The sequence below is a fragment of the Mustela nivalis genome (genome assembly GCF_964662115.1).
Source record: "Mustela nivalis genome assembly, chromosome: 17".
Lineage (NCBI taxonomy): Eukaryota > Metazoa > Chordata > Mammalia > Carnivora > Mustelidae > Mustela > Mustela nivalis.
In genome coordinates, this window is record NC_139036.1 from 11,326,104 (window position 1) to 11,350,563 (window position 24,460).

Genomic DNA, 24,460 nt, shown 5'->3' on the forward strand with positions numbered 1-24,460 from the left:
TCCCAGGACCCTGCGATCAGACCTGAGCCAAAGGCAGTGGCTTAAGCCACTGAGCCACCCAGGCGCCCCACCAAGAAACACTCTTAACTACAGAAAACAATGTGATGGTTACCAGAGAGGAGTGGGTAGGGGGGCTGGGTTAAATACGTGCGAGGGATTAAGGAGCACACTTGCTGTAATGAGCCCTGGGTGTTAGGTGGAAGTGTGGAATCACTATATTATACACCTGAAACTAATATACTGCATGTTAACTGATTGGAATTTAAACACAAACTTTACTGTGTATTTAACTTTAGTTATAAAATATATATATATATATATATATACACATATATATATATACACACATACATATATATGTATATATAGACATAATTCAGTTTAAAAATCTTTTGACCACATATTAATTATGACTACAAAACTGAATATAATTTTAAGAAATTTAGAAAGAAAAGCTAACAATGTAAAACAGTATTTCAACAATAACAAAGATTCTTAAAGGGTCATGAAAATCAAAGATTTTTTTTTAATTTTATTTATTTATTTGACACAGAGAGAGAGATCACAAGTAGGCAGAGCTGCAGGCAGTGGGGCAGGGGGGAGCAGGATACCTGCCGAGCAGAGAGCCCTATGTGGAGCTCGATTCCAGGACCCTGAGATCACAACCCGAGCAGAAGGGCTCAACCCACTGAGCCACCCAGGCACCCCCAAAAATCGAAGATTGAGAAGAACGTCAATTGTTTAGTGTTTTCAGAAAATAATGTTGAAACAAGTATCGCTCAAGTTGATAAACTGAGAAGGGTGTTTGAAGCATATTGTTTAAAGGCAAAAAGGTAACAAACAGGAATTAAAAACTTATAAGCATATCTTCCGGAGCACCTGGGTGGCTCAGTGGGTTAAGCCGCTGCCTTCGGCTCAGGTCATGATCTCAGGGTCCTGGGATCAAGTCCCGCATCGGGCTCTCTGCTCGGCAGGGAGCCTGCTTCCTCCTCTCTCTCTGCCTGCCTCTCTGCCTACTTGTGATCTCTCTCTCTGTCAAATAAATAAATAAATAAATAATCTTAAGGAAAAAAAAAGCATATCTTCCAATTAAGAGAGGGAAGAGAAAAACTAGATCATGTAGCATTTGATATAAATCAGCTTCTAACTGAAAATGGGTGAGTAGGAGTTATTTTGCTTCACCCTCCTCTCTGTGACAGTCAAACCAAACAAGACTAATGCTAGACAGAGAAGAAAGGCATTATCTCAGATAAAACAGGAAAACCACTATGGTCCTAAACCACAAACTACAAGCACACCTGCCCAATTCTGCCAAGCCTGGATGGAGCTGGGGGACATGCTCAGAGTTGAGATGTGCCAACTTAGACATCCTTAAGGATACTGATGACCCTAGAAGGTGGGGTGACCATCTCAAAGGGCACCTCCAGTGCCCACTGCTATAGTCACCGTATCTGAGCAATGTACCGCATTGGGAGGGGGCAGGGAGCAAGCACCATGTTCCTCATGGGAGGGAGACTAAGGGAGAAACATGACAACCAGCCATTATTACTGTCTGTAACCCTATGAACTCAAATCTAACCAAGGAAAGCTCCCCTCCAGGACACAGGCCCTCATTGAGAAGAATTGCTGGAGGTACACTCCATGTTGAACAGGACAAGGAAAAGGAAGATCCAGATAAAAGTAGGGGAGGAAAACAGAGCCTGTACATCTCACTAAGCCCAAGGCCACAGATCAGAACACCTTGTCAGAACAACAGGAGAGAGAAATCCAGAGGCTCAAAGCTGGGAAAATTATCCTGCCCCACCCCTTCCATTTGACTTAACTGAGAGCAACAGAAAGGAAATATGTAAAATTCCACATTAGGGTATGATAAGAAACAAGAAAATACTGAGCAGACCAATGCCCCTACGGATAGTGAAGGCATGCTAGAGAGATAGGCTCATGCAACAGATGGAAACTAGAATGGTATTTCTGAATAAACTGAAAGAAATGAACCTACGTGTTGCAAAGAAAGGTCCATGGTGTACCTGGAAAAGTCAACTCAGAACGGCCAACACCGAAACATACCTAGTGAAACTATTAAAGACTTTTTTAAAGTCCTTTGAGCACCCAGGCAAAATCACCAAGTCATTTATAAGGGGGAAAATTGTCATTGGACTTGGAGAGCAGGCAGCAAAGTAACATACTAACAAACTGAAGATTCTCAAAGAGGAAAACGTAAGACAAGGATTTTATAACCAACCAAACAGACTCTCAAAAATAAGGATCATAGATGAATAGTTTTGAACATAGAAGAACTCAGGGAAAACCATCGCTGTAGATGCTGCCTGGGAAATCTCCTAGACAACAAATACGAACCAAACCAAATATCTGGAGAGGCTTCATCAGGAGAATTGGTAGTAAGCAGCAAGTACATACTTACCCAGAAAACTACGGCAAAATAATCAAATAAGAATGGTTATGTAATGGGGCGCCTGGGTGGCTCAGTGCATTAAAGCCTCTGCCTTTGGCTCAGGTCGTGGTCCTGGGGTCCTGGAATCGAGCCCCGCATTGGGCTCTCTATGAAGTGGGGAGTCTGCTTCCCTTCCTCTCTCTCTGCCTGCCTCTCTGCCTACTTGTGATCTCTGTCTGTCAAATAAATAAATAAAATCTTTTAAAATAAAATAAAATAAAATAAAATAAAAAATAAATGGTTATATACTTTGCCAATGTAGATTCAGTATATCTATCAAAAAGTACTAGATGAAAGCGCCTGGGGCGCTCAGTTGGTTAAGCCGCTGCCTTCGGCTCAGGTCATGATCCCAGGATCCTGGGATCGAGCCCCGAATTGGGCTCTCTGCTCAGCAGGGAGCCTGCTTCCTCCTCTCTCTCTGCCTGCCTCTCTGTCTACTTGTGATCTCTCTCTGTCAAATAAAAAAATAAAATCTTTTTTAAAAAAATTACTAGATGAAAATCTACAGCTATAGAGTGGAAAACACCTTTTGACACATGGCATGAGAACCAAAGCCATAAAAAGGTTTATAATTTTACTACATAGAAATTTTAAACTTTTCTATGATCTAAAACACCATAAGCAAATTCAAAGGACAAGCAACAAGCCACATAAAAATATGTGCAACAATGCCTATATCACATTGAAATTTAAAGCATTCTTTGAATCAATAGAGTTTAAAAATGAGAAAAAAACACTATAAATTATAAATATATGTGAAAGGGTGTTCACACTGATTAGTAATTTTAGAATACACAGTAAAATAATGACCTATATTTGTCAGGCTGGCAAACAATGATAATATCAAATGTCAACAAGGGTGTGGCATACATTATGTGTAAGGAATTATGTTGGATGTTACAGATACAAATATAAGTAACATAGAAACAGTGTTCCAGTTCACAAAGAACTTATATTTTTAAGGGGTGTACAAGTGGAAGGGGGAAATTTTTTAAATGAGTACATAATTTTTAAATACAATTCTGATGTGCTACAAAGGAGAAATACAGGGTGCTTTGAGGAGGACCTGATGTTATTTGGGCAGAGGTATTCTCAGCCACTGTAAACTGATCAACTCTTTAGGAAAATTGGCAAAATTTTAGATATCCACAATGTTTGTCTAAATAATTCTACTCCTAAAAAAAAATTAAAAAAAAAAATTCTATTCCTAAATAGCGAGTCTACCAAAACACCAGCCAGGTATATATACAAAATGATGCTTACAGCAACATTGTTTATAACAGAAAAAAGAAATAATTCAAATCTTTATTAGAGGATATTGACTAAGACAGGGTACATCCAACAGAATTCAACCATCAGAAAGAATGATTTTTCACCCAAAATAATAACATATGCAGGAATAAACCTAACCAAAGAAGTGAAAGACCTGTACTCTGAAAACACTGATCTAAGAAATTAAAGATGACACAAAGAAATGAAGAGACATTCCATGCTCATGGATAAGAAGAAAAAATATTGTTAAAATGTCTATGTTACCCAAAACACTCTACATATTCAATGCAATTCCTATCAAAATACCAACAGCATTTTTATAGAACTAGAACAAATGATCCTAAAATTTGTATGGAACCATAAAAGACCCTGAAGAGCCAAAGCAATCTTGAAAAAAGAGGAGCAAAGCTGGAAGCATCACAACTTTAGACTTCAAGTTATATTACAAAGTTATAGTAATCAAAACAGTATGGTGCTGGCACAAAAAATAGATACACAGATCAACAGAACAGAATAGAAAACCCCAAAATGGACCCACAACTATATGGTCAATTTTTCACAAAGCAGGAAAGAATATCCAACATACCTTCAATAGTCTCTTCAAAAAATGGTTTTGGGAAAACTGGACAGCAACAGGCAAAATAATTAAACTTAACCACTTTCTTAAACCACAAATATAAATAAATTAAAAATGAATTAAAGACCTAAGTGTGAAACCTGAAACCTGAAACCTTAAAAATTCTAGAAAAGAGAACAGGCAGTAATTTCTGACATGGCCATAGCAACTTTTTTCTACATAAGTCCCCTAGGGAAGGAAAAAAAAAGCAAAAACAAACTATTGGGACTACATCAAAATAAAAAGTTTCTGTACAGTGAAGAAAACAATCAATGAAACTAAAAGTCAACCTATAGAATGGGATAAGGTATTTGCAAATGACATATCTGAATAAGGGTTAGTATCCAAAATATATGAAGAAGTTATAAAACTCAACACCAAAACCCTTCAAATAACCAAATTTAAAAAATGGGCAGAACAAATATAACACTGTATGTTAACTAACTGGAATTAAAATAAAAACCTTTTAAAAATGGGTAGGACACACGAACAGACATTTATCCAAAAAAGATATAAAGATGGCCAACAGACAAATGAAAAGATGTTCATCAACCTTACCATCAGGGAAACACAAATTAAAAACTGCACTGAACTATTATAACACCAGTCTTAATGGCTAAAATCAACAGCACAAGAAACAACAGGTGTTGGCGAGGATGTGGAGAGAAAGGAACCCTTGTGCCCTGTTGGTATGAATGCAAACTGGTGAAGCCACTGTGGAAAAGAGTAGGGAAGTTCCTCAAAAAGTTAAAAACAGAACTACCCTATGATCCAGCAAATACACTACTAGATATTTACCCAAAGAATAAAAAAATATTTTTTAATGATTCAAAGGGATACATGCACTCCAATGTTTATAGAAGCATTATCTACAATAGCTAAATTAGGAAACAGCCCAAGTGTCCATTGACTAATGAATGGATAAAGAAGTTGTGGTATATATAATGGAATACTACTCAGTCATAAAAAAGAGTGAAAGCTTATCATTTGCCATGGAGTTTAATGTGGAATTTAAGAAACAAAACAAAGAAGCAAAAGGGAATAAAAGGAGAGAGGGGCAAGCCAAGAAACAGACTCTTAACTATAGAGAACAAAATGATGGTTACCAAAGAGAAGGTGGGTGGGGAGATGGGTTAAATAGGTAATTGGGATTAAGGAGCACATTTGTGATGAGCACCCAGGTAATGTATGGAAGTCTTTAATCACTATATTGTTGTACACCTGAAATGGATATTACACTCTATATTAACTAACTGGAGTTTCTTTCTTTCTTTTTTTCTTTTTTTAAGATTTATTTACTTATTTATTTGAGAAGGAGAGAGAGAGAGATCAAAAACATGGGGGGAAGGGTATAGGGAGAAGCAGACTCCTCACTGAGCCGGAAGCCTGATGTGGAACCCCATCACAGGACCCCGGGATCACAACCTGAACCAAAGACAGATGTGTAAATGATTGAACCACCCAGGTGCCCCTACTGGAATTTAAATTAAAACTTAAAAGAAAGAAAGAAAAAAAAAAACCTTAAAAGAAAGGATTTAGGTTGACTAAATCCTTAAAAGATTTTGGGATTTAGGTTGACTAAATCCCAAAACCTTAAAAGACAGGATTTAGGTTGACTAAATCCAAGTCAGATTCCTTGTGTGATTTCAAATATACTATACAATTTTAATGAATCTATGTTTCCTAAACTATAAAACAAGGATAATTGTTATAAGACTTGATTTGATTATTCTGGATAAAGTGGTTAGTTAGTGTTCAGAATCTAAAAGAACTCATTAAATTGTACACATTAAAAATAAAAATAAAAAATTAAAGCAAAAATTTTTTAAAAGAATGATAAAGATGTCTACATATTGACATACAAAGATGTGCGTTATGTGAAAACAAAACCAAGTACAAGATTGTGTTAGTATGAGCAGATTTCTTTCTTTCCCCCCCCCCAGCCTCCGTATGAGCAGATTTCTAAAAACAAATATATATTTTATATTCTGCATATACGGAAAATATCTGGAAGAAAAGAAACAAAACATTTGGGAGAATATTGAGATATACTGAGATAATATATTGAGATAATATAACTTTTACCAAGTTATATATCTATATTGTTTACAATTCTCATGCCAAGCGAGAATTACTTATTGAAAAAAAATTAAATTCAAAAAAACAAAACATTTCTTTAAACTGATCAGTGCAAAGGAGCCTCAGCTTTTCTTGTATTTTGATATTTAAGATGCACCAAAAAAAAGGTGTTCCTCTAACTTTACCAATGGTGAAGGAACAAAGTTTTCTTCCTAATCATTAAAAACAACACACACAGGGCACCTGGGTGGCTCAGTGGGTTAAAGCTTCTGCCTTTGGCTCAGGTCACGAACCCAGAGTCCTGGAATGGAGCCCTGTATCGGGCTCTCTGCTCAGCAGGGAGCCTGCTTCCTCTTCTCTCTCTGCCTGCTTCCCTGCCTACTTGTGATCTCTGTCAAACAAATAAATAAAATCTTTAAAAACAAACAAAACACACACACACACACACACACACACACACACACACACCCCCTTCCTTTACTTAATATATATGGTGTTTAATATTGTAGTCTTTCCTGGGACACCTGGGTGGCTCAGTTGGTTAGGCGGCTGCCTTTAGCTCAGGTCATGATCCAGGGGTTCTGGGATTGAGCCCCACATCGGGCTCCCTGTTCAATGGAGAGCCTGCTTCTCCCTCTCCCTCTGCCTGCTGCTCTGCCTACTTGTGCTCCCTCTCTATCTCTAGGTCAAATACATAAATAAATAAATCTATAAAAAATATTGTGGCCTTTCCTTTTAGGTCCTGTTCCTTACATCCAAAAGCAGGTTATAAATAAATTCACCTTATCTGTGCCTTCTGCTAAAGTAAACTGAAACAACTAAATTTTCAGTCCCATTATCACTATAGTCTAAAAGCTTGACTCAGGCTGCAACCACCCTTTCATTTGAAGCTCTTGTTAAAATGCCATACTACAACTTCTCTGAATAAAAACAAACCCTAGAATATGACATTAGGCTTCCTTTGTTGCTACTTATAATGACTAAGTTCTGTGCTTATAATACAGATTTCATTTAATTATTACATATCAAAGGATTTTATATGGTTTCTCTCATTATGTCTTAATTCAACTTGTTTAGGATACTGTCACACACTTCCAGGTGAGAATGAGAAAAAGAGATTGAGCAACTGACTTAAAAGTAATAAAGCAATAAAGCAGGAATGTCAGTCAGGGGAAAAAAAACAGCTTAGGTCTCCTATATAAAGGCTGAATACCAGTTGTATACTATTCATCTCTAGGGCAAGCTATAAAGCTTTGAAAGTCACCTTCAACAATCATTCAACATGAGTCATGTCCCACCGCCTTACTATTACCTAGTGGAACAGCCTCAGATCTTGTTATAGCCTTTTTAGTATGCTGAAGCCAATAAAACACTCACCATTCAGCAAGAGAAACTAGTTCTGAAACATTTAATAATTTGCCCACAGCCAATGAACGTTCTCACTGCAACTTCTTTCCATATCCTTTACTATTTCTCTGCAAAAGTCAGAAAATGAGAAAAATATTTTAATTATAAGATGAATAGTTTATGAATTTAGTTAGCAAAATTTAAGTCCAAAAATTTATTAGGTGCCGTTTTGTTGTTGTTGTTCCAGAAACTGTGCTAACCACTATGAATATAAAAATTGCAAAGACACTCACCTGATCCCCAAGAAGTCCAGGCTTGTTGGGGAGACATAGCTCACAAATCACTATCGTACTAAAATTCTACTTTCCTAGCTTTTAATGAAGACCAAAATCACCAAGAAAATAGGTGCAGTTAGGACTATGAATTACTACTTTAATTCAGTACATTATCTTCCCACTCTCGTCCCTTAGAATTTATGTGTATTTCTAAATATCATTCCTACTAAAAGGAAGCAGGGATCCTTGGAGAAACAGCTGGTTCCAAATGTGAAGCATGGAATTAATGAGATGAAACTGGGATATCCTGTGGTGCCCAGAAATCAAGGAGATTCCCAAAGACTAATGGGACTATGTTAAATGGACAATGGTAATGAACCTGAAGGAGCCCAATTTGACTCATTAGGGATAATCCCAGGAAAATAAAAAAATAATGACATTAATGAACTAGAAAACACTAAATAAAATATTGATACTAAAAGAAGAAGAAAAGCACAGAAAAATAAAGTTCTTCTTTACAGAATAATAGAGATAATAAACAAAGGAAATGACAGTCCCACCATTTTGTACATCTTATATAGTCACCAAAACATGCTAAAATCATTGAGTAGAAGGTTGCTGGGGAAGATATTCACAAAGTTTCGCTCCACAAATTATCAATGACAAAAAGGAAGACAAGAGTGACCAAGCTTACTATGACTACCTGGTGGGGAACTTGACCCTACATGCCTTCTAAGGTGATGTGATGAGACACAACATATCACCTAGGTAGCCTTCTTGTTGAAACTGTTTGATTAATTAGACAAATTCAGAATGTGGGGTACATTATTGGACAACTTGCCTCTTAAAACAAAATTCATCTTCATAAAAAATTTATTTTCATAAAATGTAAAACTAACATTAAAAAAAAAAGGTGCGGACTTAAGCTTCTGGGAAATGGAATAGATGTATTTTTCCTTATTCTTTCTACAAGTACAACTAAAATCCCTAGACATGAGATGGAAAATTAATATAAGAAGGTTCTGAAAGGTGGAAAGGAAAAGACAAACTGTTTAAGGAACTTGGGACTCAGGAACAACACAGTGGCAAGTTGCTTGAGTTTTCTTTTTGCCTCATATATACCAGATTGGGAGGTGAAGAAGTGGTCAACCTGGAAATACTACAGGGCACAAACATAAAAGCCTGCTGTCAAAGGACCAGGAAAGGACATTCAGACAATAAATGCTCTACTCCAGTCAGAAGAAATAACATGAATATAAAACAGTAGAAATCAAAGAACAGAGCTTCAAACACCTATGAGATTATAATAAGAGATCTAACACTTAAGTCAACAGGGTCCAGGAAAGAGACAAAGATGGAGGAAGCTGGAAAAGTAGTAGAAAAAAAAATAGCTGAAAACTTTCTGAATTCAGCAAAAGATTAATGTACAGATTCAAAAAGATGAACTGCAGACTGAGAATCCCAAAGAAATCTACATCAAAACATGCCATAGTCAAAATTCTAAAAAACAAAAAAACTTGAAAGCTGCGAGAGAAATGACATTTTCCTGTTGGGAAAACAATTCAAATGGCAGCAGATTCCTCACCAGAAACCATGTGGCCAGAGGAAGTAATACATTTTTCAGGCACTGAAAGAAAAGAACTGTCAACCCAGCATCCTGTATCCAGAGAAAATATCCCTTATGAATCAAAGGGAAATCAAAATATTCTCAGATAAAAAAAAAAAATAAGAGAGTTTGTTGCTAGTAGACTTATCCCAAAAGAACAGCTAAAGGAAGTTCTCTCAACAGAAAAGAAATGATAAAAGAAGGAATCTAGGAGCATCAGGAATAAATAATAAAAATGAATGTAATTATAATACTATTTGTCTCCTCTTAAGACTTCTAAATTATGTTTGATGGTTGAAACAAAAATTATAATCCTGTCTGATGTGGTTCTGAATGTAGGTAAAAAATTATAAGTGAGGAGAGTAAAGAGAGGTAAGACTTCCGCACTTTGCTCCAAGTGGTAAAATATCCATGCCAGCAGACTGTGATAAATAATATGTATAATGTAATACTTAGAAGGCCACTAACAATATGTAAAAAGCTACAATCAAAACAATTTAGAGGGGTGCCTGGGTGGCTCAGCGGGTTAAAGCCTCTGCCTTCAGTTCAGGTCTTGATCTCAGGGTCTGGGATCAAGCCCTGCATCGGGATCTCTGCTCAGCAGGGAGCCTGCTTCCCCCCAACCCCGCCTGCCTCTCTGACTACATGTAATCTCTGTCTGTCAAATAAATAAAAATCTTTTTTAAAAAATTAGAAAGATCAAAATAGAATTCTAAAAAACTGTTTAAGATAATCCACAGTAAGAGGGAGAAAAGAGGGAAACAAATCTGAAGAAATAATGGCTGAAAACTTTCCAAAATTATTAGAAAACAATAACGTCTACATTAGGGAAGCTCAGTGAATTGCAAGCAGGATAAACTCAAATCGATCCACAAACAGGCACATTCTAGTAGAAATGCTAAAAATCAAAAAACAAGGAGGAAAAATCTTGAAAGCAGGAAGAGAAAAACAACTTAGCATTTACAACAGAACCATAATAAGACTAACAGCTGACATCTCATCGGAAACAATGAAAGCCAGGCGGCAATGGGATAGCATATTCAAAGTACTCAAGGGAAACAAAACAAAACAAAACAAAACTATCAGCCAGGAATCCTATAGCCAGCAAAGTTATCTTTCAAAGTGACGGTGAAAAGGGTATATTCCCATAAGAAAGGAAAACATGATTTTGAAGTGATATTTGTATATTTGTGTTCATAGCAACATTATTCACAGTAGCCTAAAAGTGCAAGGAACTCAAATGTCAGATGAATGGATGAACAAAATGTAATGTATACATAAGTGTAATATTATTCAGACTTATAAAGAAAGGAAAGGAAAGTCACATGCTACAATATGAAAACAGTATGTAAGGTGAAATAAGCTAAATACAAAATGACAAATACTGTATAATATACTTTATAGGGGATAACTAGAGTGGTGGTTGCCAGGGGCTGGGGGAAGGTGAGGATGGAGAGTTAGTGTTTAGTGGGTATAGAATTTCAGTTTTTCATGATGGAGAATGCTGAAGACTGATGATGGTGGCCATACAACATCGTTAACATACTTAATATCATTAAACTGTACACCTAAAAATGGATACAATGGTAAATTTTGTTATGTGTATTTCACTGCAATAAAAAAAATTGGGGGAAAAATAAAAGTGATATAAAGACTTTCCCAAATAAACAAAAACTGAGAGAATTTGTTGCTAGTATACCTGCCTTACAAGAAATACCAGTGTAAGTTCTTCTCAGTGAAAGCACATGAGCCCAAAAGGTAATTCAAATCCACACACACACAAAAATCAAAAAGCAGGGGCACCTGGGTGACTCAGTGGGTTAAAGCCTCTGCCTTCAGCTCAGGTCATGATCCCAGGGTCCTGGGATCGAGCCCTGCATCGGGCTCTCTGCTCGGCAGGGAGCCTGCTTCCCCCTCTCTCTCTGCCTGCCTCTCTGCCTACTTGTGATCTGTCTGTCAAATAAATAAATAAAATATTTTAAAAAAATCAAAGAGCACATAGGGCGCCTGGGTGGCTCAGTGGGTTAAGCCGCTGCTTTCGGCTCAGGTCATGATCTCAGAGTCCTGGGATCGAGTCCCGCATCGGGCTCTCTGCTCAGCAGAGAGCCTGCTTCCCTCTCTCTCTCTCTGCCTGCCTCTCCATCTACTTGTGATTTCTCTCTGTCAAATAAATAAATAAAATCTTTAAAAAAAAAAAAAAAAATCAAAGAGCACATAAAGGTAATTAAGTAATTATAAATAAGAGCAAAAATGTATGCTTTTCTCCTTTCTTCTCTGGATTTAAAAAACAATTATATAGGTGTGCCTGGGTGGCTCAAATGTTAAGCATCTGCCTTCAGCTCAGGTCATGATCTCCAGGTCCTGGGATTGAACCCCATGTCATCGGGCTCCCAGATCAGTGGGGAGTTTGCTTCTCCCTCCCCCCCATTTCTTGTGCAGTCTCTCTCTACCTCTCAAATGAATAAATAAAATCTTAAGCAATTATATAAAATATGATCCATAGAGTATATTGTTGGACATATAATGTATAGAAATATATGTGTAATATATCTACCAACAATTGAACAAAACAGCTGGATTGGAGTAAAGCTATACTGAGTTAAGGAAGTTACTACAGTTGGCTAAGGTAATAATTATAACAACGTATGCTTAAGTTTGTAATATTAACAGGTATAATACGGTAACAATAATATAACAAAAAGTAAAAAATGAGAATAGAGCTATATAGAGGTAACATTTCTGTATTTCATTGGAATTAAGTATAAATCTGAAGTAAATTCTGATAAGTTATCAGAATATAATGAAAAGAGATAAAGTAAAAAAAGTCGTTAAAGAAAATAAAAGGTCTGTATTTCCTAGAGCCACAGTAACAGATAACCACAAATAGAGTGGCTTAAAACAACAGAATTGTATTCTTTCCCTCTTCTGGAGGGAATAAAATAAATTTTATTTTAAAATTTAAAATAAATTTTAAAAGTTTTAATATAAACTTTATTTTTTATAAATAAAAAGGATAAAAGTCTGAAATCAAGGTGTCAGCAGGACATGTTCTCTCTGAAGTTTCTCAGAAAGAGTCCTTCCTTGCCTCTTCCAGCTTCTTGTGGTTCCCAGTTATCACACACATTCTTGGCTTGTACTTGCATCTCTGCCTCTGTCTTCACATGGCCTTCTTTCTGTGTGTCTCTGCATATACTTTTCTTACAATGACTTTAATCGTTGCATTTAGGGACCACCCTAATTAATCCAGGATGATTCATCTCAAGATCTCCAATGTACCAGCCAACCCATTAAAATATTAACACTAGAAATCACTCACTTAATGCAAAAGAAAGCAGTGAGAGGAATAAGAGGAACAAAAAAAGATAAGACACACAGAAAACCAAAAGTAAAATGGCAAATATAAATCTAATAATACTAAATGCGAATGAATTAAACATTCCAATAAAATGGCACAGTTTGTCAGACTGGATAAATATACACATAATCTGGCCATTTGCTGTCCAGGAAGTATAATTTAGATACAAAATAGTAATGGATTGAAATAAGTGAATGAAAAAAAAAAGTATCATGCAAATAGCAACCACAAGAGAGTTCCGGTGCCTATAGTAATATCAGATGTAATAGACTTTGAAATATAAATTTTACTAGGGCACCTGGGTGGCTCAGTTGGTTAACTGACTGCCTTTGGCTCAGGTTATGATCTTAGAGTCCTGGAATCAAGTCCCACATTAGACTCCCTGCTTGGTGGGAAGTCTTCTTCTCCTGCTGACCTCTCTCCTCTCATGCTCTCTCATTCTCTCTCTATATCAAATAAATAAAATCTTTAAAAAAAATTTTACTAGAAAGGGGCACCTGGGTGGCTCAATCTGTTGAGCTTCTGCCTTCAGTCCAGGTCATGATCTTAGAGTCCTGGAATCGAGCCCCATGTTGGACTCCTCGCTCGGTAGAGAGTCTGCTTCTCCCTCTGCCTTCTGCTCCCCCTGTCTGTGCTCTTTCTCTCTCACTCTTGCTCTATCTCAAATGGATAAATAAAATCTTTTTTTAAAAGGTTACTAGAGGGTGCCTGGGTGGCTCAGTGGGTTAAGCCTCTGCCTTCAGCTCATGTCATGATCTCAGGGTCCTGGGATTGAGTCCCACATCGGGCTCTCTGCTTGGCAGGGAGCTTGCTTCCTCCTCTCTCTCTCTCTGCCTGCCTCTCTGCTTACTTGTGATTTCACTCTGTCAAATAAATAAATAAAATCTTTAAAGAAAATGTTACTAGAGATAAGGACATCATGATAAAAAGGTCATGTCATCAGAAGATATAACAAGTATATATGCACTTAGTAGAGCACCAAAATATATAAAGCAAAAAGTGACAGAAATGAAGGGAGAAAGGACAATTCAACAGTAGTAGCTAAGGACTTTAATACCCACTTTCTATAATAGACAGAACTATACATTATCTCAACAAGGAAATAGATCTGAAAAATACTCTAGGCCAGTCAGAACACTAGATCTGTAGAACATGCAACCCAACACAACAGTATATACATTCTTCTCAAGTGCACACAGAACATTCTCAATAACATACCATGTGCCTGGCCATAAAACAAACCTCAATCAATTTAAAGGGACAAAAATAATGCAAAGAATGTTGCCTAACCAAAATGGGATGTAATTAGAAATCAACAGCAGAAAAACATTTGTGAAACTCACAAATATGTAAAGATTAAACAACATACTCCAAAATAACAATGGGTCAGAGAAGAAATTAAAAGAGAAATCCAAAATACTTTAAGATGAATGAAAATGAAGAATTAATATACCAAAACTTATGGAACACCTCTCTAGCAGTGCAGCAGTGCTTAGAGGAAAATTCACAGTGGTAGATACCTATGTTAATGTTAAAAGGTAGGGAAGAGACAGTAAGTATCCCCCAAACTGAGAAGGCATTTTGAGACTAAAAACAAAAAAGGTGACTCCATACAGTTTACATAGAGTTTTATTCACACGGGAAGGATTGGGCAGACGAGGTTCCAGTCAGCTGTGCAGCCATTCTCTACAGAGTCCGGACCTTCATCCACAGATTTTATGGAGTGAGGGGGTGTACAGAAGGTCACTGTAGTGAGATCAAAGGGTTCCCATGCATTTCAAAGGGTTTGTATGCACTGAATTAACATCGAACATTTAACTAGACCTCGTGGTACCACCTATGCATCAGGAAGGGGAGAGACTATTTTATCTCTAACAAACTTGAGGAGGGACAAATTAAGACTCCCGCATCCCAGACTTTGTGGGAATTTCTAAAGTATATAGATATTAATCTCCAAGAGAGAGATAGCCCCAGGAGAGGTCATTGAGTGAACATGAACAAGGTGGAAGGCCAAAGATGGAGTCACTATTGCTAGCATGTCTACAGTTAAAAAGAAAAAAATCTCAAATCAATAACTTAACCTTTCACTTTAAAACACTAGAAAAAGAGAAGTAAACTAAACCTAATGCACGCAGAAGGAAGTAAATAATAGGTCAGAGCAAAAAATAATGAAATAGGGAATAGAAAAACAATAGAGAAGATAAATAAAACCAAAATCTGCTTCTTTGAAGAGATCAACAAAATTGACAAACCTTTAGTTAGGTTGGCCAAGAAAATATAAGAGACAATTGAAATTACTAGAATCAGAAATGAAAGAGGGGATATTAGTACCAACTTTACAGAAATAAAAAGAATTATAAAACAATACTGTGAACAAATCCATGCCAACAAATTAGATAACTTAAAGTGAAATGGAAAAGTTCTTGGAAACATACCAACTACCAAAACTGACTCAAGAATAAAACATTCTGAACAGAGCTATGACAAGTGAAAAGACTGAATTAGTAATAGAAATTTATCCACAAAGAAAAGCCAGCCCCAGAGTTCACTGCTGAATTGTACTAAATGTTTTTTAGAGATTTTATTTATTTGACAGAGATCATGAAAGAACAGAAGCAGGCGGAGCAGCAGAGGGAGAGGGAGAGGGAGAAGTAGGCTCCCCATTGATCAGGGAGCCCAATACGAGGCTTGATCCCCAGACTCTGGGATCATGACCTGGGCTGAAGGCAGATGCTTAACCAACTGAGCCACCCAGGTGCCCTGTACTAAACATTTAAAGAGGAATATTCAGTATCAATTCTTCACAGACTGTTCCCAAAAATAGAGGAGAAAGGAAAGTTTCCCAACTCATCTTATGAGACCAATATTATCCTAATATCAAAACCAGATAAAGACATCAGGAAAAAAAAAACAAACTACAAATCAGTAGCTTTTCTGAATATGGACATATGAAAATCCTTAAGAAAATACTAGTAAACCAAATCCAACAACATAAAACAATAACAACAACAACAACCCACAAAAGCTATATACCATTGACCAAATGGTTTTACCCTAGGAATGCAAGGTTGGTTTAATATCCAAAAATCAATCATTTCAATACAAGACATTGTAAAATCACATGGTCATTTCAATAGATACAGAAAAAGCATTTAACAAAATCCAAACTCTTTCCTGATAAAAACATTCAACAAACTAGAAGCAAACATTCTCAAGCTGATAAAAGTCATCTACTAAAAATCCACAGCTAATAGTGAAAGATTAGATGCTTCCCTCCTAAGACCAGGAAAAAGGCAAAGATGTCTGGAGCTCCTGGTAAGGGCAATTAGGCAAGAAAAAGCACCCACACTGGAAAAGAAGAGATAAGACTACTATATTCACAGATTACATGGTCCCGTATTTAGGAAACCCTATAACCTACTGAAAAACTATCAGAACTCATAAACTTTAGCCAGGTTGCAGGATCAAGACATATATACAAAAATGTATTGTATTGCTATATATTTGCAACAAACAATCCAAAAATGAAATTAAGTAAACAATTTCATTTACAATAACATCAAAAATAATAAAATACTTCATTTAACCTGAAAAATGCCAAACTTTTACCCTGAAAATTACAAAACATTGTTGAAAGAAATTAAGAATAAATAAATGGGGAAACATTCTGTGTTGATGGATTGGAAGACTTAATGTCAAAATGGCAGTACTCTCCAAACTGATACATAATTCAACATAATCCTATCAAAATCTCAGTTGATTCTTTGTGGAAATTGATAATGATATTAAAAAATCCATATGGAATTGCAAGGCCCAGAACTGCCAAAAGAGTCTTGAGAAATAAAAATAAAGACTCACAATTCCCAATTTCAAAACTTACTATACAGCAACATTAATCAAGATGGTGTGGTACTGGTGCAAGGATGGACATATAAAGCATTAGAACCAAATTGAGAGTAAAAAAATAAACCCAAACATCTGTGGTGAACTAAATTTCAGAAAGGGTGACAAGACTATTCAACAGGGAAAGAATAGTGTTTTCAACAAATGGTGCTGGGACAACCAGATAAACACAAACAAAAGAAAGTTGTACCCTTATCTCATATATATGCAAAAGCTAATTCAAATTGGATCAAACATTTAAGAGCTAAAACTGTATTTTGCAATATATAAATATATATATATATCAAGTAAATGCTTTGTACACCTGAAACTAATATAATGCTATACATCAATTACACCTCAATTTTGAAGAAGCACTAAATCTATAAATCTCTTAGAAGAAAATACAGAGGTGAATCCTAATGACCTTAGACTTGATAAAGAATTCTTCCCAAAATCACAACAAAAATAAAGATAAATAGAACTGCACCACAATTAAACATTTCTCTGTTTAAAAGAACACCATCAAGAATGGGAAAAACCGGGAGCCTGGGTGGCTCAGTGGGTTAAGCCGCTGCCTTCAGCTCAGGTCATGATCTCAGGGTCCTGGGATCGAGTCCCGCATCAGGCTCTCTGCTCAGCAGGGAGCCTGCTTCCTCCTCTCTCTCTCTGCCTGCCTCTCTGCCTACTTGTAATCTCTCTCTCTGTCAAATAAATGAATAAAATCTTTAAAAAAAAAAAAAAAAGAATGGGAAAAACCGGGCACCTGGGTGGCTCAGTGGGTTAAGCCACTGCCTTCGGCTCAGGTCAGGATCTCAGGGTCCTGGGATCGAGCCCCGCATCAGGCTCTCTGCTCAGCAGGGAGCCTGCTTCCTCCTCTCTCTCTCTCTGCCTGCCTCTCTGCCTACTTGTGATCTTTCTCTCTGTCAAATAAATAAATAAATAATCTTAAAAAAAAAAAAAAGAATGGGAAAAACCACCTGCAAATCATGTACTGATAAGGATTTAATATCCAGAATTATATAAACAACCTCAACAACAACCGCAAGAACAACTCAATTTTAAAGTGAGCTAAAGACTTGAATACATCTTTCTCTAAGAAGATAAATAAATGGCCAATGAAGACATGAAAAGATACTCAACATCACTAGTCATCAGCAGAGAAATATAACCCAAAGCCACAATGAGATTCACCCCTCCTAAGCTAGAATTAAAAAGTCAGATAATAACAAATGTTGACAAGGATATGGGAACATCAGAACCTTCATTCATTGCTGCGGAGAATTTAAAATGGTGCAGCCACTTTGTAAAACAATCTGGCAGCTCCTCAAATGATTAAACATGGAATTACCAAGATGACCCAGGAATTCCACTCCTAGGTAGGTATATACCCCCCAAATGAAAACACATGAAACCATAAGAATTGGTGAAAAAGTAAGTAGGCACAGTAAGCAGCATCATTTATAATAGCAAAGATGGTAACAATTCAAATGCCTGTCAAATGATGAATGGATGAACGAGTGGCATATCCATACACTAGAATTCTATTTTCCCATAGGAGGAATGACATACTGCTACTCGCTGCAACGCGAACCTTGAAGACATTATGGCAAGTGAGAGAAGTGAGTCACAAAATACCACATGTTGTATGATTCCATTCACATTAAGGGGAAACTAAAGTACCATGAAGAAGACTTTGTTTACCAGAAGGTGGGAACTGGAGAGAATGGGAGACTGTCCGCCTAGGCTCTGACAGAAACCTGGGTTTGGCCTCCCCTAGGACATGCAGAACACTGTGGTTGTTGGTCTCCAGAAAGGGAATGTTGCTTCTCTTGTCAAAGCATGAAGAAGCCAGAAGACTGAATTTGGGAAGCTCACAAATGAGAAACCACCCATGTCACAAATCGGTCTGTAGTCAATCCCGACAGTGGCTAACTATGCATCCTCTATCAGAGGGAAACAAAACAGGGACACCTGGGTGGCTCAGTGGGTTAAGCAGCTGCCTTTGGCTCAGGTCATGATCCCAGCGTCCTGGGCTCGAGTCCCACATCGGGCTCCTTGCTCCGCGGGGAGCCTGCTTCTCCCTCTGACTCTGCCTTCCACTCTGTCTGCCTGTGCTCACTCTCGCTCTCTCTCATAAATAAATAAAATCTTTAAAAAAAAAAAAAAAGAGGGAAACAAAACAAAATAATCTTTGATTACCATCCTTGCTCCTGGGCCGCTACTCTGGGAGAAATAATAGAGAGCTCCTGGTTCGAGGCCAGCCTGCTCCTACCTTCCCTGCCCTCCCCTCCACTTGAGCTCCTTCCTGTCTTTTCCACTGGTTCCCTTCTATCCTGGCTGACCCAGTCCAGTCCCTCAGAATCCTCTTCTTGTTCTTACTTTTAAAGGCTGGAGCTTCCCAGGAGTCTAGCTTCAGTTCTCCTCTCTAGTCTACCTCTTCCAGGCAATCTTGCCTACTCTCATGGTTTTAACTTCCACAAGAACAGACTTGTCCCCCCAAATCCATATCTACCATAAACCAGACACCTAGATTTCCAACTTCATAACACACACATCCGTGTGGCTGCCACACTTAATGGATCATTTTCTGCAGACTCTGTCATAGTTTGGGTTCCCTCAAATCTACCTCCTTAAGGTAAAGATTTGAGAGCAAACTGTTTATTTGAGAGCAAACTGACATGAGAAGCCTTGAGCAGAGGAGTAAGAAGGGGAAGCATGGAATGAAAGCATGTTTCATCAAGAAAGTTACAACGGAGGGCACATAAAACTTGATCCCACTGGGGAACTCTGGGACCCAGCATATAACATAGACCCAGCAGCGCTATCCCACTGGAGGAGCAGGGAGCTGCTGTAGTCATACGCTGTTATCCTTGGTTGAAGGCTTCTGGGGAGTTAGAAGGGTGTGGATTTCCCAGCAGTTTCACTCTGGTGCTGTGGGTTGCAAAGTGGGCACCTGAAAACTCTCTGGCAAAAAAATGCAGGTGCTAACACTGGGAAGGCAGGTCAGCGTCACAGATGAGGGGAAAGGGATACAGGCAGGGTATCCATGCCTCGGCTACCCACTCAAACCCGGAGTTCCTCTCAGATTCCCTATCGTAGTTGGTATCACCCAGGCCAGAGAAAAGTGGTGTCAAAACCAGTTCCTCTCTCTCTCTCTTTCTCTCTCTGTCCTTTACCTCCACACCCAGGCCCCTGAGGTTTCTATGCCCTGAGTGGTACATCCTTTCCTTTTTTGTCATCCCTACTGCCAAAGCCTTGGTTGCTAACTGGATTTCCTACACCCAGCCTCTTCCACCTCTCATCCATCCGCTAAAAAAACTGCCAGCATGAACATGCTAAAATGCAAATCCATTTAAACCCTATATTAAAAATACTTCAGTGGTTTATAATGAGGTATCTGGAATAATTAAAATTCACAGAGACAGTCAGCAGAAAGGTGGCTGCCAGGGGGCTGGGGAGAGGGAATGGGGAGTCAATGTTGAACGGGGACAGTCTCCGTCTGGGAGATGGAAAAGTTCTGGAGGTGGATGGTGGAGATGGTTGCACAATGGTTTGAATGTATTTAATGCCACTTAACTATATACACTGAAAATAGTTAAGGTGGTAAATGTCAAGTCTATTTTACCACATTAAAAAAAAAAACTTTAATACTTCAATGGTTCCCACTGCCTAAGGAAGAAAGTCCAAGTATCTTCCCATGATGCATTTAGCCCATCCTCTAGACCTCACCTGTCCCTCCGGCCTCATCTCCTACCACCCCAGCTCTGAGTTTCCCCTCCCAGCATTTCACACTACATGTAGTCTCCAGATACATCTTGCTTTTCCATGTCTGTTTCCCACCGGTCTTTCTGGTTTCTCTTCCTAGAGCACCATTCCCACCCTTGTATGTGAGCAATTTCTCTTCATTCCTCCAAAGTCATTCATTCATTTGTTCAATGATTATCTACTGGGTCTTTGATTCCCATCTTAGGAAACAGAGTGGCGGGAAAGGCAGGTCAGGAACAAGTGATTTGAAGTGAACACAAGTATAAGGTCCTTGAGAGGCATCTAAGAAGGGGGTCTCGCCTCACCTGGGAATGTCGAGGTTGCAGAAGCGTAAATACCTCTGCATGTCAGGGACCCTCTGATGGTTATCCTCTCTCCTTGGTGCTACCTCTGAGCTTTGTATGTACTTCTAATTTCTGTACATACCACATTGTTTATAATAATTTTATAAGCTTCTATATTAGTCATGATTCTCTAGGTTGCCAGTGACATTAAGCCAATATGAACAAAAAGAGATGGGAGGAGGAATCATCATCTTCCATAAATAAGCCATGGAAAGCGCAGAGGTGGTTGGGGCCTGTGGAACAAAGGAATCTGGGAACATCCACTCTCCATGCCTTTTGGCGTGTTACCTTCATCCTCTCGGTGGGAGTTAGGGGTTCAGGCAGCACGAGATTCATGTAGTGAATTAATGTCACAAATACCACAGTCCACCAATTCTAGGACACGCATTTTAATGTTCCTGAAGTCAGCATACCTCTCACAGTTGCCATTGGCTGCCAACGCCAATGTCTGGATGTGTGCGAAATCGGGCAGTTAACTAGTAAGCTCACCAAGGGCACTGGTTAAGCGTCTGCCTTTGGCTCAGGTCATGATCTCGGGGTCCTGGGATTAAGCCCTGCATTGGGCTCCCTCTCCCTCTGACTGTCTCCCACTGTGTTCTCTCTTTCTCCCTCTCTGTTTCTCAGATAAATAAATAAAATATTGAAGGAAGAAGAAGAAGAAGAGGATGAAAGAGGAGGGAGGAGGAAATCGAGAAGCAGCAGCAGCAGCTCACCCAAAAGCATGGTGACTTCATTTTCATCCTAGGGGGCCTCATGGGAAACTGCAGTCCTGCAATATTTCAACCTACAAACTAAGCAAGGATGTTCAAAGAAGGGATGTGAGTCCTGATTGCTTAATCGACACCTTCTGGTCGATACCTTCAGTTAAGTGCAAGGGAAATGTCAGCATCAAATTTTCAGAACAGATGTCACAAGCTCAGAATGAAATCCTGGAGAGGAGTGAGGAACACTTTCACAACCAACACATTACCGGTGCACTTGATGGCAGAGGGGACATTATCTGTGAAACAAATCATGGACATAAATGACCTGGGTAAAAAAGTGATTCAAAAGAGACACTCTGGGGGTGCCTGGGTGGCTCAGTTGGTTAAGCACCCAACTCTTGGTTTTGGCTCAGGTTGTGATCTCAGGGTCTTGGGAATCAGGCCCCAAGTTGGGGTCCATGCTTAAAGCAGAATCTGCTAAAGCTTCCCTCTCTCTCCCCCTCTCCCCCTCCCCATGTTCTCACTCTCTCTCTCTCTCTCTCAAACAAATAAATAAATCTTAAGAAGAGAGAGAGAGAGAAAGAGAGACACTCTGAATGTGAGGAAGTTCTAGAAATACCTCAACCAATGTATCACACTTATATTTTCCTTTGTGCACATGTGCAAGAACGGAATATGACAGACACAGATGTCTAAACATTCTAAAAGATCTCTCAGGAAGTCTAAAAATTTGTTTTTTTTTAAAAGATTTTATTTATTTATTTGACAGAGAGAAATCACAAGTAGACGGAGAGGCAGGCAGAGAGAGAGAGAGGGAAGCAGGCTCCCTGCTGAGCAGAGAGCCCGATGCGGGACTTGATCCCAGGACCCTGAGATCATGACCTGAGCTGAAGGCAGCGGCTTAACCCACTGAGCCACCCAGGCGCCCAGGAAGTCTAAAAATTTTTAAATATACCTAATAAGTATCATATCCTGGTTTAATTGACAGTATTTATTTTTTCTTTTTCAGTGGAACACAAAATAATTGTTTTAAAATTGCTACTATTGGGCGCCTGGGTGGCTCAGTGGGTTAAGCCTCTGCCTTCGGTTCAGGTCATGATCTCAGGGTCTTGGGATCGAGGCCCGCATCGGGCTCTCTGCTCAGTGGGGAGCCTGCTTTCATCTCTCTGCCTACTTGTGACCTCTCTCTCTCTCTCAAATAAATGAATAAAATCTTTTTTAAAAAAATAAAAAAATAATAAAATTGCTACTATTTTGGATTTTACGAAATTATATTTATTGGGCACTTACTGTACACTGGAGACATACATTAAGCAAAACAAGGGCCAAGCTCCTGTGGAGTTCATGCATCCCTATAACTCCTGAGAACAAAGGGGCCCTCTTACACACCGGCTCCATTTTGAACTATCCGAAGAAAAGTGATTAACCTGGTATGGATGACACAGTCATCCCTGGAAAAGTCTTTGTGAACAGAGAGTATGTATGAAGTTCTATGATTGTCTCAATCTGGGTCATGGCCAATCCTTGTGCCCAAAGTTAAGACTACTTCCAGAAGAAGGAAAGAAGGAGCATTGAACAGAAAAATAATTACAGTTGTTTTTTTTTTTTGTTTGTTTGTTTGTTTTATTTTTAAAGATTTCATTTATTTTTTTGACAGAGAGAGATCACAAGTAGGCAGAGAGGCAGGCAGAGAGAGAGAGAGGAGGAAGCAGACTTCCCACCAAGCAGAGAGCCCGTTGAGGGACTCGATCCCAGGACCCTGAGATCATGACCTGAGCTAAAAGCAGAGGCTTAAGCCACTGAGCCACCCAGGCGCCCAATTACAGTTGCTTTAATGTCTGTTTGTTCCATAAGACTGTGGGCACACAGAAATAGCGTTCTTGTCTACACCAGGTAGGGTCCAATCAAGAAACTAGAATTCAAAAGAGGTAGTTCAATGGCGAGAATTTAATATGGGAAGTAGTTACAAGGTTTGAGGAAGGGCGAGACAGCCAAATGGGATGGTGGAATGTTGAGCTAGAGGGAAAAGGAAGAAGGTGGTATCACCAGAGGCCAGTGTCACTCAGCTGGAGGTAGAACCATCCAGAGATACTGTTCAAAGCAGAAAACAGGGAGAGAAATCCCCTCACTTTTCCCTTCCTCTTACTTTCCAATCTCCCACAAGTGCCTTTTCCTAGCCACCCTTATCCATTGGCATTTCACAAAGGAATCTTCAAAGTGAAGTTGGCAGAATCAGCTCCCTCCAACAGAGCTCTCTCCAACAGAGAGAACAGGAAAAGGGTAGAGACTGAGTCTGACGGTAAGGAGGCAGATAACTGGGCAATGTCTGATCTGTCTCTGTATCTCCAGTGCCTAACATGGCACCTGGTTCCTACAGAAGGAAATCAACCAAGTACAAAGAGAAACTGAGAATGACCATTGAAATACAGGGACAGAGATACAGATGGAGCCTTACTGCACTGGAGAGTAGAGGGTAACTTATGCCACGCAGGGTATACAAGAGAAGATTTGCAACAAACGTGATGAATGAAAAATCATACAATTATTGGGCAAGGATTTGCCAGAGAAATAAAAAGGTGAGAAGGTCAGCCCCGCAAGGAAGACTGCACACGTTGAAGGCAGGGGACACAAAAGCTTTTCAAGCAATGACAAGATTCAAAGTCAAATTCTATTAAGTGTACCTCTTAACAGGATTATATAGCTTTCCCTTTTATTATTTACACAATGTATTAAACAGACATATGTCCTTGTATCAAATCA

The 24,460-nt window shown here is 38.7% G+C and overlaps 1 protein-coding gene across 7 annotated transcripts in view; it reads right to left on the minus strand.

Moving 5' to 3' along the window:
* SPECC1 (sperm antigen with calponin homology and coiled-coil domains 1) overlaps positions 1 to 24,460 on the minus strand; it is a 280,480-nt gene that overhangs the window by 242,484 nt on the left and 13,536 nt on the right. The window contains exon 1 of one of the 7 annotated variants that reach the window (XM_082705728.1): positions 7,797 to 7,894. The exons of the other annotated variants lie outside the window; for them this stretch is intronic. The gene's annotated coding sequence lies outside the window, so the exon portion shown is untranslated. Of the gene's footprint in view, positions 1 to 7,796; positions 7,895 to 24,460 lie in introns of those variants that run through there. 7 annotated transcript variants of the gene reach the window in all.